Source organism: Sitodiplosis mosellana, unplaced genomic scaffold (genome assembly GCF_009176505.1).
Source record: "Sitodiplosis mosellana isolate CC-2019 unplaced genomic scaffold, AAFC_SMos_1.0 Smas_scaffold_6102, whole genome shotgun sequence".
NCBI classification, from domain to species: Eukaryota; Metazoa; Arthropoda; class Insecta; order Diptera; family Cecidomyiidae; genus Sitodiplosis; species Sitodiplosis mosellana.
The window spans coordinates 1,270,021-1,287,593 of NW_022601343.1; the positions used below are offsets into that span (position 1 = coordinate 1,270,021).

The window sequence follows — 17,573 nt, forward strand, 5'->3', positions numbered from 1 at the left end:
CTCTCTCTCTCTCTCTCTCTCTCTCTCTCTCTCTCTCTCTCTCTCTATCAATCTCATTCCCAGATGAGTGTTTTTTCAGGGGATAAAGCGCACAGTAGTAGCGTTTGCATGAATTTCCAATCATAAAAGAATTTCGTTTTCATTGAATTTCGTTGAAATGTGCTGTTGGAGGTTTCATTAGGTTAGACAAAGAGTGAAAAAAGAATGAGATATAAAGGGCAGAAAAATCCGAGCGCAGAGAAGGATGTGATGACGAGAGAAAGGATTTGGTATTCCATACAACATTGTAACATTGCCATGCAGTCAACTAGAAAATCGATAGGCAAACCAAAACAAAAATGCGAGATTTCCATTCGACGTAATCGGCCTTTTTGCAATTTTGCAATGGTGCACCGTGCACACTGTGTGTGCCTGTGCATGTGCATACTGTACAGTCATTGTGAATAAATTGATTGAAATAGTTTATGCGATGCAAGTGCCATCGGAAACCCAGGTTTGGTCAAATTCCATGCATTGGCATACATTCCAACGGCTAACTGCCACTTTTCAAATATAATTTGTTTATATTTGCGTGTCAATATTGTGTGTGGTAGTACATAGTTATTATTAGCCCTAGTCACAGCTATACAGTAGCTATGATGGAACGAATTAGCCGAGTCTTGACCGAACTAGTGTAACAATTCATGGAATTTTCACCGAAAACTGCTCATTTCGATGTTTGATTAGCATCTGAATAATTTATTCCGACAATCCGCGCGCATTAATACCATTCCTGCAATTACAATGGAATTTACCAAATGCCGATACCTTACGGTCATTAGAATGGTATTAAGTGTAATGAGAGCACAGTTTGACGAGTTCATATCACAATGAGTGATATTGTCTGGCATATAGTTTTCGTTAATAGGTGGGTGGGTTGTCGGCGGCGAATCATTTTGCTACATATCAGATAACAAAGAAGAATGCATTGCACCGGTAGAACCAGACCGACCATTGTGCCATTGCTTCACAACAACGCATGTATTCAATTATCGTTTCATTTACTCCGACGTGATTCACACAGATCTGTGATATGTTGTTCATAGGAGGATCTTGTTGTAGTACAGTGCCATTGTGTGTGTGTGTGTGTGTGTGTGCATGTGCTTATACGGATACTGTTATTGATACACATCGTTGTGCATGTCGTACGAAAAACCAATTATTATTATTATTTAGTTTCGATTTTTCAAGCTGTAAAATATTAATCTCATCGTGCACTTCATCTACACGAGCGATGAATAGTGAGTGACCGTGTTAAAAAATGCACAGAGAGATAGAAACAGTCTCAGTATTTTATGTGCATTTCAATTCTTGAATGCAGTGGAGTCGTTATGTAGTACCAGCTAGCCACACTCTATGCAACTTTGGTGCGCATTTGCATCAACATAGTTTGCATACTGGCATTTTATTGTATCGTCTCTCACACTCTGTATCTCTCTCTCTCGCTCGCTCTTCGTCCGTTTAACGCCAAACAACAAAGGCGAATAACGAAGCAATGCGCTTAACAATCTAATGAAATTGTTACAGATAAAACGAATGTAAATTATTATATAGAATAATACAATTACGCTTCCCCTATAACGTATTTGTAATCATTCTACACAAATGCATTTAGTCCGTTTAATTGGAATATGTCGGTTCGTTGTTGCACTGGGAGCCTCTGTGAGTCTCTCTTTCACTTTCGCATGTGTGTGTGTGTGTGTGTGTGTGCGTCTGTAAATATATGCATCGGGGTGCGTGTGCAAGAGAGCTCAAGTAGAACGAGTGTAAATGCCCTTACCGCTTTGGTAATCACATTAAATAAGAAGTTGACGAGTTCAGAGTTCCGGCAAATGGAGCAACCGAACAGCAACAGTACAGTGCTTTCCAATGGAAATCCGATTTTACTGGACTGGCTCTTCTCTCTTTGTCGTTCGCACATCTCATAATTTCTTGAGAGCCTGCAATGAATTTATTATGGCTTACATGTGTGTATGTATGTATGTATGTATGTATGTATGTATGTATGTATGTATGTGTATCTCTCTCTCTCTCTCTCTCTCTCTCTCTCTCTCTCTCTCTCTCTCTGTGTGTGTGTGTGTGTGTGTGTGTGTCAGCAAGGTGCAATTGTTTGCACAGAAGCTTTAAGTTCAGTTTTAAAATGCCTTTGCATTTAATTATTGCAACCCTTGATATGAATTGCACAATCTCATTTTGAAATAATTTCACTCAAGCAATTTTCATTGCAGGCAGATTTTCCAATTAAAATACTCAAGCTCGTAAAATCGTGCGATATATACATACATTTACGGAAGAAAAAGTTCGAAAGAGGCAAACATTTAAATGAAAAATTACCGTAAAATTAGTGAGCAGGTGCGAATATAAACCGATTTCCCATTCAGCTTTATTCATTCGTGGTGAAGCATCGTTCGCAACATTCCATTTTATAAATAATATTTATCAAATATTAAACTTAATAAATTGCGAAAAAGTTTTCAACAATTCATGCCGGTGCTTGAATATTCAGTGTTCATTTTGAGTGCCAGGTCTAATGGAAAGGTATTCTCTTTGAGATTTTTTTTGTTCATTCATTTTGGTGTGTGAGAAAAAAACTGAATTCCAAACAGTGTCATATTTCGCAAAAAAAATCGATCCATTTTCGGGCAGTGGCCAATGGCCATCCAATGCCATGTCTATGTACCTCAAATTGGTTTCGAATTCTTCTTTTTTTCGTGTGCTAGCTTTTTTCATAATTTTTTTTTAAACATATGCACCGCACATACATCAAGAATATTGATTCCGCTTCATTAAGTTCCAGTATTACATTCGTCCATTGTCTAATTTTCATATGAAGACAATTTTGTTTGTCATTTTATAGCGGAACAGAAAAAAAATAATAGTCATAAAAAACCACAAAAATAATTTCGTTCACTATCACAAAGTGATTTCCAGAAACCACAACCTGAGAATATCCGAATATTGAGCAAGATATGTGACCAGTACAGACCAAACCATACATATACTTTTTCACACACAAAGAACGCACCGCACCGCATCGCACCACACAGCACCGAAAGGTTATGGGAGACGAGCAATGATGATTATTTCGTAACAATATTTTCGCATTAATATTTTTGTAACGAGAACAACACGTTTGCCATTTTGCGGTAAAGTGGCGCAATTTGTGTGCTATCGTATATAAGCCGGAGTATTCATGACAGAATCCATGTCGTTTTTTATTTTTTTCGTTGTTCTAATTTTCTTTTGTGCTTTCGATGCTTTTCACTATCTCTTTGACAATGGCGAATGCACATGCACCGGAGCCTAATTAAAAATTTGCATGCTTTGTCGTGGAATAGTTGAACAATAGTCGGTTATATGGTGGTTTTTAAGTACCACCTTTGCTCCCTACGTCTTCTCTTCATACCACTCACTTTCTTGGTTCAAAGCAGAAGTTCGATGTCATTATTCCCCGCTCATTGTATTCCACAATTCATTAGCGATTTTGTTGCATAACATAAATGAATGCAAAAAAAGCGTAAACTTTTTACTTTCTTGTCTCTTTGTACGACTTTTCTTTGTGTGTACTTGTGTGTGTGTGTATATGTGTGACCCCTCTGAAAATTTTCGCTAGCGACATTACTTTGAAATTTCGTTCGCGCGCATAAACACGTTTTGAATAAGCCAACCGAAAATATTGTTTGCTACTTGTTGTCGAAACAACACTTCGGAAAATGCGAAACTTATTTTTTTCAAGCATTTCTTTCTGCTGTTTGTCAATTGCACACCGAATGCACCTTGAAGTCATTCAGCGTTACTGTTTCCCTCATTCTCTCTCTCTTTTTCCCTTCATCTGTCTGTCTGTCTTGCTCTTGCTCTTAAGCAAACTAATTCTATAAATTCTTACGACGTAATTTGACTTTTCTCCGTATCGACGACTTGTGCACATAGTTTTCGGTTACAAAGACATACACACCGCTCTTTCTTTCTCTTCTTACTGTTGAACGGAGTAGCGTTCATTTGGCCACAACGCTCATTTTCAACTAATTTTGCCGAACAATTTCGACATGACATTCAATCCACCTTGAAACGCTAAAATTCCATCGAAAATACCGACAAAATGAAAACTATGCGTCGTAATAATCATTTACTTTGAGTTTTGCTCTGTGGTATGCCACGTTTCATTTCGTTCGAATCCGATCCGTTCTGTGTTCCATTTCGATTTTCTTATTCCCTCTCCGTTCCATTCTATATCTCGCTCGCTCCCTTTTGCTGCCTTGCTCACTCATTAGTTCATTAACATTGTTTATTTGGTATTATTTCGCTTCGCATCAAAAACCGACAGCATTTATGCTGTTAGTCTGCAATATTATCCCGGCCACCAAATGTCATTCATTTTATTAATAAATTAGGAAATATTTCTGGGGAGAATTGCTGTACGGGTCGATTGTTGCAGAGCTGTTGTTGAAATGCATAATCAGTTTTTCGTATGGTCATCAATAGCACACACACAAATAGGGACCGACTGATTCGATACCCTGCGATACCAAAGCTTCGAATGGACGTTTTTATGATAATGATTTCAATTCCACTCTCCCCCAAACTGTAGTTACGTATTGTCCGTCCGAAATTACAATTGATGTGGTTGATGATTTCGGCCAGACTTTTTGAATTGAAGCCAGCTCAAATTGAGTCGATAGGTGACGATGTCGACCACGCAACTCTAGGTCCTTTTATGTATTCACTCAAAGAGATGAAGTTATTTCACGCTAACACCGTGAGAATTGTTGCCAACTTAGCAGTTGATTGGGGCTGACGATGAACAAATAGCAAGAAGAAAAGGTTATGGCAAACTGTAAACAATGTCTGTGTTGAGATGCGCACACTTTTGCTAGACCATTTTCACCCACCTTTCATGCAATGTAAATCCAATTTGATAAGTAAAATTTCTTATGCTCTTCCATTCGATTGGGATTGTTTTCTTTTCGGTTTTTATGGTAAATGCATGAATAATCTCCGTTCTTATTTCTTCGATGCCATTATTCTTTTCTTCACCCCCATTTGTATGCATTTCCATTACAAATTCACGACTACACAAGACTATGAGGACAAGGGGGAGATATAAGAATAATAACAAAAGTCGATAACAACAAAAATATGGAAATATACAAAAGAATTTAGAAATTATGAAACGATTTCAATTATTATAATCGGGTTGTCGCTAATGCACTTGAAGTTATTATTAACATCTGCAGTTTGCGGCGCAAAAGTTGATGACGATGCTAAAATCTTTATGGCCGCTGCCGTAGTTGTTGTCGTCGTAGTCGTCATTCTTTGTCATCATCGAAAATAATTTCGTTTCCCCTCCTAGCTCTTGTATATCCCAGCAAAAAGAATAGATTCAACGAGCACCGACTGACTACGGTAAATAGGCTTGTGATCCACCACCACCATAAGTGCATATTTCAAATGAAATGCATATTTTTTTTTCAACGTAAATTAAATTTCGTGTCTTTCGTCGTTGTTTGATAAGCCTGAACACTTTACATTTTAACTTATTGAAGAAATTTGAATAAAAATTTCCCTTCATTTTTAGGCACCGAATATAGAAACAAAGTGTCACATTGAAGTCATTTCTGTGCGGAGCATGTTGCACACAAAATATCGAATTCCATGGATAAATTCAATCATCATTTAAAATGAGGGTGGGTTGTTCGAAACCTTAAAAGATGAAATTGAAGACAAGTGTGCTTCGTCGCATGGAATGTGATTTTCATTTATTGCTTGCGAGAAACAACAACCGAAAAAAAGCAAAAGGAAGGAACGAGAGGGAACAAGCGAGGAGACTCTCTCCTTGTGAACGAGAGAAAAACAACAAAACTTAGTACGCTTTGGTGATTACGGGTAATCCTTAAAACGGGCTATAGATGAAAGCGAAAAAGGTACGTTTGTCAGCAGAAAAATAAAGAGCGAGCGCGAATCAGCTTTGTTTTAAGATTGTCAAGCTTTTCGTGAGTAGTATTTTTTTTTCTCTTCTGATTCTTCGGCTCATTTATTGTGTCGATCGTTTCCGTTACGGAAATGTTTTTTCCCTGCTCTTTCTTCTGCACTTTATGGCAGAATCTGTATGTGATAAAAGCGCCACGAGTCGCGATTAACAATCGGCAATTGTACGTTTTGCCTATTCAACGGCATGGTAAATTTCGTATTTTATGGTTTGTCGTCGTCGTCCTTCTCCTCTTCATTGTCGTCAGTGGCAAAAGGATCTACATCCACATGCACATACACATACACACACACACACACACACACACACACACATACACACATACACAAGGATGTATGCAAAGGTTGTTATGGAGTAAAAATCACACCATAATCGCGCTATTTGTTTGATGTTCGAAACGACCGGAAAATGCGGAAAAAAGTGAAAATGCGTGTGCGTGTGCGGATAAAAAAAGAGTCATGCACAGAAGAGAGTTAGAGAAAGCGAGGACGAGAGCGAGAAAGAGAAATAGAACGCTTCGATAACTGCTACGGCTTTGTATTGCTCTGTTATGTAAACGAGAAAACAGCAACAACGGCAGCAGTAGCAGCAGCAGCGGCAAAAACGTCGAATATCCCATCAAAAAAACAGGTAAGCGTTGAGTGTGTGCGACAAATCCAAGGAGGATGAAATGGTTTGGCCAGGTCTGAAGAAGAGTCGGCAAGACGCATACAATTTTTATTTATATTTTTATGTGCGTTGCCATTCTTTCTCTCTTTTTTCGAATGGTTTGTGCATGCATTGGAAAAACAAAGGCTTGAATAATGACGACGGCACGGAACGACAACAATAACAGCAAACGCCCGATAATAGCGTTGACAGGAGAACACAACAACAGCAACCGCAATGACGACGACGAAAGAGTGAATATTTTTGCGCAAAGTGCGAACGATTCAAGAAACAAGTGATTGTTGGCCGTTTGACGTTCATTGTGTGCAGTAATCAATGGGAAGACAATCACGACAAAAGGCATTCGTATATTTGAAGTAGTATGGCAAAAGTGTCGGCATCATTCACAAGTGTGACTGTCGTTCGATTTGACAATTGGTATGGCAAAGCAAACCAAAGTAAAACACGGCTTGTGGAGAGGAGCCATGCACCAATCAAAAAACAGAGAGAGAGAGAAAGAGAGAGAGAGTATACTTCAAAGGAAATGAAAAATCATACAATTACACTCTCGCGCTCGAGCTAACACCGTCGTCGTTATTGTCGTCGTCGTCGCCTGTGCTATAGCTGTATGTAATAAATACATCAAATGCTGAGACATTCTTATGTTATGTGAGAGTGTGACACTTTTGTTTTATCGCTTCTTTTTCTCCCCCGTTCGTACAAATCACATCGCAACACAACGAAAACACGCATACTCCAAATACACACATGAAAATCAAACGGAATGAGAACGAGCTTCAATTTAATATATATGTGTGGATGCGATGAACATTATTTTGCTTTGGTCCCACTAATTTCTCGGTTCGGTACCGCGTTCAGTTGTGTTAGGTGTGGCGCGCACAACCACCAAACGGGAGAAGAAGAAAAAAAACGAAAAACATATAATGGGTCCAACAATTCATCTTTTGTTGTAATAAGAATGATACGAAATTTGCGTGTTTCATCTTTGGCCTGTATTCCATTGGTCTGTTTCATTTTCACATCTCATCGCAAGTTTGCTGCTATTTTTTGCATTTTACAACTAACGCTGTGTGTTTAATGTATTGCGATGTTGCGTTATGTTGTTGTGCATGCATTTTGGCTATGTTCCTTCGCCTAGCTCTCTTTCCTCTTTCACTTGTTTCAATTACGGTCTATTACTACTTTCGGTATTGCTTTTGCTATTGGTATTGCCAGCTCGATTGTTGTTCATTTCATTGGTCTTGTCTGTTTCCTTTGCGGCTCCATTGCCCATTTCATGTTTCGTTCCTCATTTGCTAAGTGCTACCCGTGTACCGCTTTTTTCCGTTGTTAGTTCATTGCTTCTCTCGTTTTATTGTTTTGTTTTGTTTTGTTTTGTTCTGTTCTCTTTTTATTCATTTCTTAAGAAATCGATAATGAATTCGGCGCTCGAAGTGCTAAAGGAAGTGTGAAATTTCATGCAAAGCTATTCAATGCAGATCCTCCAGATTCGGTGTTTAGGCGATTTTTGTATTGTGATGGGATCGCATCGAATCGAAATCGGAACGAAAGAAAGAAGGAAAGAAATGAAGAAAGAGAGAATCAAGAGAATACGCGCGCACGGCTGCTTCAATATACTGCAAGGCAGATTTGGCACACACACACACACACGGCCACCGAAAAGCCGCGTATGCAGTGCATAACATGCAACAATCAGTGATTTATTTCTTTAACCCCATTTGCATCTACTTCGGTATGCTGTATGCAATTAGCCATTTGCTTTTATGCTCTTCTGCTTGTTTGGTTGCCATCAAAACAATTCACTGAATTTCACACTTCTTAAATGTTTTCCATCCGCTTGGTAAACCTATACCGTATTTCAATGATGGGCTGTTCATTATTGTTATACATTCTTGTTTTGTGATATGCGAGCATAACGTGTCGATTGGTTGCTCAGATCTTAGGAACAAATGACTAAAAGAAGAATCACAATTTGGTTTTTCTTCGACATAAATTCAAGCGATGCACAAATCGACCGATGGGATATGTTGTATTTAAAATCTGACATTTAACATAAATTCCGTTGGAGATAGATGGAGAGAGCGAGCGAACGAAGAAGTGAACGGGACAATGCATTCGAATAGTATGAAAACTTAAATAGAGCAACTGACAATCACAGCACGAAACACAAAAGCATTCATGTTAAATTCATCAAATCGTAATTGAATACTTTGCTTAATGCCATTGAAAGCAAGTCATAATAGCGATACGACTGAGAGCAAACAAACAAAGGAACCCAAAAAATTTCTCAAGTTGTGATGTCGCCTGTGATTTACGTTTGAGTGCTTCAGCGCACTAATAAACATACACATGAAGTGCTGCTGTCAAAGATTTCTCTCTCTGCCTCTGTCTCATTCTCTTTTTTTTACTTGCATTTTTGTGAGACGTCTCAAGGAGCGCCGGCTGTGGCACAAATGCAACACAGAAAAACGAAAAATAGAATGCTTTGTATCTGGCAGAAAAGTGTTTACACGCTATTTGCTATTCACTATGCTTTTACCACTTCGAATAAGGTGCATTACTCGACAAAAGACACCGAATTATTCAACGTGTACTGTTCTGACGAAAATTGCATTGACAATTTTCGTTTTCGTCAATCAACAATAGTCATACCTAAGTAGCAAACTAGAGAGCGAGGCCAAGTTCAGTCAAATGAACGGACGGGTTTTGCGCAACTTCACAGCGAAATAAAAAATATTAAAATATATATAGACTTTTTAAAAGCTTTTGTAAGATGCTTACAAATCGAAAAACATATGTAAGTACAAATAATCAAGTAGAAGAATGTAGGATGGTGTGATGACTATTATATGACGATATCCATGGAAAAAAAATGGTTCTTCTGCGAAAATACACACAAACTTTCGCATTTATAAAGAAATGAAATGAAAATTTCAAACAATGCGAAACAAATGAAGATGAAAATATTCAATAAGGTAATAAGGTATGTGTGTGCAGTCGCACGCTCTGCTTTGGTTAACGGAAGAAACTTTTCTATCCTAAATGTATATTCACAATACACACAAATGGTATGCATGGCAATCGTACGAAGTGAAGAGACGCTGTTACGTTTCTTCTTTGTTTTGTTCTTCGTTACTTCAACGAAGTGATTTTTGGAGAGAGAGAAAAACCACCTTCACTTCTGTTGTCCTTGGGTGTATGTGACAGAGAGAGAGAGAGAGGAAGAGAGCGTGCAAGAGAGTGAGAAAAAGAGCAACATTGAATGATTTTGCTATTTGTTGTGTTGGCGCTATCTTGTCTTTTGTGTTCATGTTCTGGTAAACAAGTTCAAGTATGCATGAACTTATTTGCACTGATGACAGATTCCAAAATAAATTTTAGTTGGTCTCATCGAAAGCGTGAAAAATCGTTTCAATTCTACAGATCCATTTGGAAATCATTCGGTGCATTAAGCATACATTTTTTGTCTCGGAGAATGTTAATCATTCAATGCCTATTTATTCTTCAGATGATGATCATGATTTACGAGCTCATGTTATCAGATCGATTTGCCGTGGTGTGTGGAGTAATTTAAATGCAGCCCATTCCATCCCGTACACATAGACCAATTCATTTAAATTCATGCGCTCTCGGCGCAGGGGCGCACGCGTTCGTTCAATCTAACTTGATTTTTAAAGCCAACTTTCGACATGAGAAATTCTAATCAGCGGCGTTCGGGCTGTTTAATTAGAAATTAAATTACTTATTAAATGTGCGTGTTGTATTCGTCCTTGTCTATACGTGGTGTTTGTATTTCGCTAAATGTTATTATTTTAAACAGCGATTGTAGTATAAGACTGAATTTATGGCGACGTCTTGCACGTTTTTCTTGAGGCGAACAATTGAGATATTTAATGATTATTGCACGCTTAAAATTGCCAAACATTTGCTTATTGCTTGTACTGAGAACAATTCGAATGTCATTCGCATTGATGCGAGACAGATTCGAATAGCGCTGACAATGGCACTGCATATAATTTGGGCGTGCGAATACTGAAATAATTCTTGCTAGGCGAATATGTGCATGCAAAGAATGTGTGTTTGGTGTTGTGGGTATGTGTTGGGGTTCTAGACGTGCGAGCACGTCTATCATTTCAAACTTGGTTGAAATTTTATTTACACCATTTTCCCGCTTCGGCGTTCTGGTTTTTCAGTATTTCAAATGTTAACTCGGCGTACAATAGGAATGCCGACAACGGCTCACAAATGAGATGGCTGGCTTTGGGTACACAGAACATATACGCGCACACACACAAAATTCGCATGTACGTACGTGTCATAAAGGAGCGAGATTCAGTGTCTATTACAGCATTCATTAACCAGCCGTTTGCCGGAAAGTGAGTATACTTTCAGCTCTTTTCTGCATCAGAGCATCGTGTTTGCTCATTCGTTCATTTCGCATTTGACATGAAAACAACAACCACACGAAAGTGGTATGAAAGAACTGATTTGGGCATAAAACTCGGCTGATTCAAGAATCGTAACACCGATTCGGTGTCCTCATTCTCATTCTCATTCCGTTTACCATTCCCATTGCCTCTGCTTCCTTCCCCCTCTCCCCTCTCTCTTCCCAACCGAATGTGGCATCTGAAACGCGAAAACACTATAGTTAAACAGTTAAAGTGTGTGAAAATTAGATTTTTCCGTGTTATTTTTGGTACGTTGTGTCTTGTGCCAGTCTTATGTAACGTAATGCTTTCACATATTTGTGTTCCCTTGTTTTCATTTTTCAACATTTTCCTTTGATCCTGTTTGTAGCATGTACTAAAGATAAGATTCAGAACGCGTTGGCAAAGAGAAAAAAAGAAATGTTTTGAGTGCCTCAATGGACGGAGAACGAACACGTAGCTCGCGAGCGAGCGGAACAGAGAAAGAGAGAGAATGTGTGCACAGAAAGACAAAAACACACACATACACTCACATATTGTGTGAGTTTATGTGTCGTTTGCAGAATTCACTTGGAAATTTTGTCATGTATATGTGTGTGTTTATATGCTAGAGCGAATCCAATAAAACAATTCTTCAAGCAATCCATTCATCAGTGCGAAAACAACACACGAATTTATGTGAATCGCTCGCTGTGCGATGTGGGTATTCGCCTGTGTGACTCGGCGTGTATATCTACATATCTATTCCAATGATGGTGCAAACGTATGCAATTCTCATTCTTCAATCCTCCCAATCCAAATCCCATTCACATTGACTTGTTATGTTATCATAAAACAGAAAATCAACATGGCGAGTGTGCGCGCGCGCCCATGGGGAGCATCGTTCGTATGCCCTGTAATGTATGCATGTCTATTCTTTTTTTCTGCTTCATTTTGTGCGCGCTTCTTTCAAGTGAAGGAAAAGAATAGGGGCATTCCTTTTGATCTTTTTCACATTCTATTCATCAAAAAAAGGAGAAAAAAAATAAATAAAGGCGAACCTAGCGAAAGCCAGTATTACAGTCGGCAAAAAGGAACTTTATGCTACTTTGTGGGCCATTCACGTTTTGTACGACAGAGAGAGGATCTGGAATGAAAAAAAAACACAAACACATACCAGCCCATGCAAAGTCAAAGAAAACGCACCCCGAACCATCTCACTCTTGTGGCTTTTGTCTTAAACCCATTTTTAGCTCGCCTTCATACTTCTATCTTCATCAATCTCTTGTCTACATCGATTTCCCTCTATGAATTAATGTGATTTGGCTCCGTCTCAATTTATAAAGCTCCTGCACATATACATACACCCACAATCGGTTTTCTCTTACGGGATAAAATGATACAAAATAAATTTCCCATCAGTTTAAAAAGCAAATGAATATTTACAAGCTGGTACAAAGTAACGCACGCACACTTGATTTTCTTTCATTTGAAGCCAGGCATCTTGACGATATAAGTTGGACGATTTTCACTTTAATTAAAAATCTATTCTATTTTAAACTTTATAGACATTTCAAAACGTACGCCGAACATTACAAATACGACGAGCAGATGAGGAAAAAATCTCGCAAGATGTAAGGCACAAAGGTTGAGGACTAAAGCCTGTATTTAGCATCAGAGTGTTGTAATCGTGATTAAAAGGCTTTTTTGCATTTTTAATTGGTAGAATTTTAGAAGCTCTTTCAACAGACAGAGAACGGTAGGGAGAGAGAGAGAGAGAGAGAGAGAGAGAGAGAGGGAGAAATAGAGATAGAGAGCGAGAGAAAAGTTACAACCAATGTATAAAGACATTGGCTGAGAAATCTAATTGCAATGACTTCATATTCAATTGATGCAAATGCGATCTCAAGCGTATACGTCGAGAGGGTTAGTAGATCATATTCAGGTGCATATGCACGTGCTAATGCATTCACTTGAAAATTGTACCAAATTTAGCAATTTTAGTATGCAAAAATTGTTTAACTCGTAAATGATTTGAATTTTGAATTGCTCGCAATGCGATGCGAATTCTGATTACTCAAACTGGAGAAACAACAACTAAATGGTATGATGTAGCAACCATATTATCGGCGGTTTCTTTGGAAGGGAAATGAGAGTGAATACTTGAACGGATATGATTGTCAGCAATCAAATGCAAATCAAATCTGATGCTCTGGATGCGTTTGGATTCATCGATGCTGAAGATGCATATGGTGATGTAATGTACTATGCCATACCATGCCCGTTTTGTAGCCATTTTGGAAATTCGAGGGCACATTCTTTAATGTGTCTTTGTTAGTTATCGGAACACACACTCTAAAATATGGTAATAAAATCGCATTGCATTCATTCACATTTTCAGCATTATACTTTTATCTGTCTCGTTTGATGTCGGATGCAGTGAGTCTTCTATCTTGCTCTCTGTCTCTTTTTGCAACATTTGAATGGATGGCATTGAACGGCACAAGTCAGTTGTAGTTAGTATAATCCATAGGAAATATGTTTTCGAAGTGCTTTCCAATCGTTTAGCACACTGCGAAAAACATTTATGCGAATGTGTAATGGGCATATACATGAATTATATACATGGTATGTATCTATACCAAATCAGTGAATTACTGCTCAAGAATATACATAATTAACTGGCTCCCAGCTAGTTTAACATTAAAATTGCTTATTCATATTCATAATAGTCATCATAATAATCATGATGAGTGCACAAATACACAGCGCATTGCACAGTGGCAAGTAGCTGCTGCATTATAAAGTCATAAACGTGTGATACACATGTGTGTATCATTGCAAAGAAATACACGCACACACACGCGCACACTTTCAACCTGAACAATTCAAAAGCCATAGCGTTCTCTCTCCCGGTGATATGTAAAAGCACCGACCCGGCAACCGACACTTGCCAGTGCACATCCATCCAAACTATTCATCATCACGTAGGAGCAGCAATGCACACGCAAAGCCGCTTCAACCAACCGATCAAGAGATTCTTTAATCGTAATATAAACACATCGGCTATTTGATTGCCGCAAGAGGAACAAAATGCGATGAAAACAAGTCATTAAAATGAAAACATTGTACAAAGCGTTTCAACAACAGCAACAACAGCAGCAGCAGCAGCAACAACAACAAAAACGCATGAGAGAAGAAAAAGCGCGTCAATGCAAGAAAACGACAAAGTGTTGTTTGTGTTTTTACTCGTAATGAAAAAAAAGGTGACATGCTTTTAACGTAACATTACGTTCTCCTCCTCTCTCTTTCTATATGTTTTTTACGGAAATTTCTGAGTACACTAATTGTGCGGGTACACAAAATTTCCACGATCTTATTTGTACCCATCTACGGAACAAGTACAACCGATGAATGAAATACACCGAAAAAAAAGTAATTTCTCTTTCCATCGAATGAAAAAGACGAAAACAAATAAAAACCGCCGAAAACTTATGTGTTCCGTGAACATGAAGAATAATTTCGAGTTACCGAATACTTTTTTTCATCTATTCCAAAGCAATTTAAAACAACAGCAGCAGCAACGCAATAACAACGTCAAGTAAACAGCAATAAAAACGCGATGGTCAGAATGAAATTTAATGGGAAAAGGAATGAAGCGCAAGCGGAAAAAAAGAACAGGAAAAAAACACACAAATTTCTTTCTGGTTGGTTTGCGTGCGTGCGCGTACAACGTTTGTTTACTTCAAAAATGTGTTTGTGTTATGTTTTTGGGTGTATTTTTCCGTCTCCCCGTTTTTAGAAGATGTTCGAGACACTAAATTATATTTATGTACAAAGTATTAGTTTTGGAGCGGTTCATCGACTTCTTTTCGTTCATTTAAAAGTGGAAAAAAAAACGTTTCGTTACTGCGATTTGATCACGTTTATCACGTTCGAATTTTTGTTTTATGCGCACACGTTGAACGAAGCGAACCGACATTGAAATTTAAGCCTTCGAAGTAAGACAAGAAGAACTGAAGAGACGACAACGATGGCGATGATGAGGATGGCACAGAGAGTGAGAGTGAGAGAATGAGAGTTGGCAATGAGAATAGACCGAAAATTCTTTGGTCGCGCGGGTATTAAAGAGTTCCGCTCTGCGGTAATACAAATGACGATTGTATCGAGCGTAGGTGTCAAAAGCAGTAAAATAACACCATGTAGGATCGTTCGGCGGGTTTCTTTTGTCTATTTATTAATAAATATTTAGCTGGTATCGTTTGATTTGCTTCATTTTCTAATTTCCATACATCATGGAAATTTCATATTTATGATAAGATAAACCTAATTTATGACACTTTATTCTCCAATTCATTGATTACAATCGGTTTTGTTGCGGTGCGGTGGTTTCGAATAGAAGAACAAAATACCGAGGTGATTTTTCCATTCGAATAAGAGCCAGAAAAAAAACTCTAAGCTCCAACGTTTTGATATGATGGTTAGCACCCAATGACCAAAGAGCATCTTTTTCTGGCTCTTTTATCAAACTGTTTTCAATAAAATTGGCTCTCGAACTGTTCGCGCACAAAAGGTATACTTGGGTATACTTTATTTACAAGAAAACCATTTAGAATTATCAAAGCAAACGAAGTGAACCAATTGAAAGTAATTAATTGCCAGGGAACGAGACAGAATGAACGAACAAACCAATGATGGAAAGAGATACCTGTGTGTATAGTATACTGAAAAGCATAACCGCCAAATTAAAAACAAACAATTTCAATGCCAGACACACCATTTGCAACGAATCTTCTTTTCTGCATATCGTTTTGGTGTGAGGTTTGCGTGCGTTCTTCTTTTTCTTCTTGCATCATCATCATCATCAACATCTACAGCAAGAAATATGTTTCTTTCAGCACAAAAAAAAACGAAAAGTAAACGAAGCACATAAATACAAGCAAAAAACAGCAGCGGCAGCAGCAACTACAAATTGTAATCGAATGCTCGACAACAAAGGCAAACTCTCTGATTATATTTTTCGATTGCCCAAAATTCAAACAAGCAAACACAGAGCGAAAAAAAATACAGAATTTGTTGTAAACAAGCGCACAAGAGAGTAAAAGATGATGATTATGCTTGTTTTATATTGAAAACACACACAATTTGCACATAACGAGTGATGCTTTCTTGTGACTGCTCCTTTTTTCCGCTCTCGTGTGCTCACCGCGCCACACCGCTGTTTCGAATTCAATTGATGCCGAATGTATACAGATCTCGCAAGGAAAATCCCATTCAAAAAAGAACTGGAGTTGCGATTAACCATTATTTTCTCAGCACATATGTAACCAAAAATGTGCACCACTTTATTTTGTGGCATCGTCGAATCGTCAGCAGTGCAGCATCATATACAAAAACACTCACACACAATATGTGATCGAAGCGATGTTTGCACGCGAACTTGCGTGTTTTGCAACCAATGTATTTATCTGACTAAAAACTAATTTTTCCGTGCTACCGAAATAAATATAATCTTTTCTTTGTCGTTCTTCGCGTTCGTCGTTACGCTCTCTCTCTCTCTCTCTCTTCCACTCTTTCCTTTTGTCTGCTGTGTTTGTGCATCTTATTTCGTGTTGTCGAGGAGAGAGATAGAGGGAGAGAAGAAATGTGCAACCGAAAAAAAACAAAGACGATCGCAGCAGTAACTGCAAAAGAGCCAACAATCGGTTTTGTGGTCTTCAGAACAGCAACAACATATCACTCGATTAATGGAGAGAATGTGAACAATGTATTTCAGGTTTTATGAACGTCAATTATTTTGCTGTATACGAAATGTGAAATACGAGATTCACAAATGATAGAGGATTCCTTGTATTCCATCCGAGGCTTTGGCATCTCGTTCATTTTGCTTATTATTCGATGTTGCAGTGTGTCCAATGTTCGTCGTTCACACAATGAAATGATTTTTGTTTTACATTCAGGGCTCATATTGCTTTAACTCACTGCATATCTATCGACATGTTATGTGTTGTTGTTGTTGTTGTTCTCTCTCTCTCTCACTCACTCACTTCTGTTCGTTAGAAATTGTGAAAATTTATGAAAAAGTCAACGCTGTGAAGCACAATGTTATTATATTCAACAGATCCAAAAACTTTCAGAGTTCTGTTTGTCCCTATCGGAAGTTCACTAACATGAATCATGAATGACGTTTGAAATGCCATTTTTGACAAATACCATTTCCAATATTTGGGTAAACCTTGTGACGAAATCATTTAATCAAATTTCCAAACTCTACCGTATAGATGCCGCTAGAGCACCATTTGCTGAATATCTTCCATTTACGATTCATGTTGTTGGAAAAAGTGTGCAATAGCATTTTAGTGAAAGATCTGTCGAATGTGATTCACGCGCGCAATAACAAAATATGTATGTAAATATACAGTAGAAAGAGAGAGAGAGAGAGAGAGAGAGAGAGAGAGAGAGAGAGAGAGAGA

The 17,573-nt window shown here is 38.1% G+C and overlaps 1 protein-coding gene across 4 annotated transcripts in view; it reads right to left on the reverse strand.

Annotated features, from left to right (window-relative positions):
* Positions 1–17,573, reverse strand: part of LOC129573606 (MOXD1 homolog 2) — a 221,248-nt gene that overhangs the window by 148,858 nt on the left and 54,817 nt on the right. The window contains exon 3 of one of the 4 annotated variants that reach the window (XM_055454358.1): positions 1,820–1,979. The exons of the other annotated variants lie outside the window; for them this stretch is intronic. The gene's annotated coding sequence lies outside the window, so the exon portion shown is untranslated. The remainder of the gene's footprint in view (positions 1–1,819; positions 1,980–17,573) is intronic. 4 annotated transcript variants of the gene reach the window in all.